Genomic DNA, 2301 nt, shown 5'->3' on the forward strand with positions numbered 1-2301 from the left:
TTCCCAATCTCTCCAAAATTGTCACGTACGCATGTCCCTCCCGGCCAAAACTATGGTTCATATCCAATCTCTCATGTATCTCTCAAAAAAGAAAAAAGAATCTCCCGGATATCTCCCAATAAAAAAAATCATGGATACCCTCACGACCAGAATTTCCCAATCTCTCCAAAATTGTCACGTACGCATGTCACTCCCACGACCCAACTCTAACCGTCTCTGACCAATAACTCTCCAAAAGGGATAAAACTCCCGCGTATATCTCTCCAGAGACCCAAATCTCTCAAATTGTAATGGTACAGGTTTAGATCTAACCTAGCAACCTCTGTTTCCTTCCATGGTTTCTACTGTCCAAGACCTCCGATCGATGGTACTTGATCGTTTTTCCCTCCTCCGGCTAGAGCATGACCAAGGAACGACGCCTTCTAGTTTGAAGCCTACATCGCTGGCTCTCCATTTGATCCACCCATCACAAGGTACGGTACTCCATCGAAAACCGTATAATTCTGAGTTGTTTTCATGGCACTACATGTACAGGTATTTTTTATTTGTGTGATTTGGAGCAAAGGAGACAACAGTCCATGATAGCTCCTGGCTTCATATGCAATTTCGTTCAAATTTTTAGTCCCTGGCGAGTTTGACCAAGATCTGATGGATTAGTTACTCTCTCTCTCTTATTACACGTGCTGATTTCTCTATGCTGATTTGTCACATGCATATTTACTTGAACCATTCTTACTATTACAGTGGCACAGCTGATCACGTATAGTTATCTACCGATGCATCTTGGCTCATGCGAAAGAAAATTGTTCATCCACCAGACGGGGTTTATTGCGAGTCCAATACTGGCGGTGCCGAGTCCAATACCGACTGCTCTATTGCTTCTCATCGCTGGCATGTGTATGGCACCATGCCAGTATGCAACAACAATCCTGGTGTCCGTATGAATAACTCTTGGTATAGGTATATGTTGAATCTCCAGTCTGCACACGATCTTTCTTGATTAGGCATAGCATGCGTGCATTGAAGAAATATTAATATAATGTAATAAAAGAAACATGTGTATATATACTGTTTGCATCCGAGTTGAGGTGTTTTTGTCATGTTTTATTTTGCACGGTGGTCATCGACCGGTTATAGGTTGCTCCAGGCCTCGAAGGCCCGGCGGTACTGCTCCTCGACATGGAGAGCTGATGGTGCTGCTGCTCCTCGGCACGTTTGAGCGGTCTGCTAATAGGAGGTGTGAGGCGAGCTGCAAGACTTCACGGCACCTTTGAGTGGTCTGCTAATAGCAGGCATGAGGCGAGCTGCAAGATTTCAGGCACATAAACAGCGCAATGGCAAGAGCTATATAATATAACATTGGTACGTATATATTCTCCTTTCCATATGACCATTAATTTCTTCTGATCGCTCAATCTCTAGATATTTATACGTTTGATTCATACTTTCTTTTTTCAGATATTCTAGACCCCGCAGGAGACATTATATATTTAAGTGGTGTACATGTACTATGTATAACTACAAGAAGATTACTATATTTGTGACTACACTAGAAATTTATAGTTGTTGCAGCACGTGGTTAGTTAACAATATCACGGTGGTGGTCATCGACCAGTTATAGGGTGCTCCAGTGCTCAAAGGCCAGGCGGTACTGTTCCTCGACAGGGAGAGCTGGTGGTGTTGCTGCTCCTCTGCACCTTGGAGCGGTCTGCTAATATGTGGCGTGAGTCGAGCTGCAAAACTTCAGGCACACAAACAGCACAACGGCAAGAGCTATACAATATCACATTGATACGTATGTATTCTCCTTTTCGTAGGACCATAAATTTCTTCTGATTGCTCAATCTCTAGATATTTATACGCTTGATTCATATTTTTTCTTTTTTCAGATATTCTGCACCCCGCAGGAGACATTATATATTTAAGTGGTGTACATCTACTATATATACCTACAAGAAGATTATCTATGTTTGCGACTCTACAAGTACTGAAAAAAATTTGAACTAGAAATTTATAGGTCCTGCAGCACGTGGTTAGTTTTTTGTTTTCTACTTGCCAACACTACTTGATGAATTAGGATATTGACTATTTACAAGGAACGATCAGCCAGATCAGTTAGCTTTATCATACTATATACTTGGATCTGATTTCTTTTTTCCAGATTCTATTCCTAAATGGTTCATGGGTACACGTCCCATTTTCAGGTTTGTTTGCCAGATTTGTTCTTCTCCTCATAGTCTATCCCCTGAATATTATAATCTATTTTTTTATCGGGTTTCTAAATTGTATGATTGTTTTGCT

General features: G+C 41.3%; 1 long non-coding RNA gene across 1 annotated transcript; it reads left to right on the forward strand.

Moving 5' to 3' along the window:
• Positions 1-268: 268 nt before the first annotated feature.
• On the forward strand, positions 269-2301 carry LOC123154869 (uncharacterized). Its single transcript, XR_006477099.1, has 3 exons — positions 269-473; positions 745-1362; positions 1459-2301. It is a non-coding gene; the product is annotated as an uncharacterized lncRNA (long non-coding RNA).

This window comes from Triticum aestivum, chromosome 7A (assembly GCF_018294505.1).
Source record: "Triticum aestivum cultivar Chinese Spring chromosome 7A, IWGSC CS RefSeq v2.1, whole genome shotgun sequence".
NCBI classification, from domain to species: domain Eukaryota; kingdom Viridiplantae; phylum Streptophyta; class Magnoliopsida; order Poales; family Poaceae; genus Triticum; species Triticum aestivum.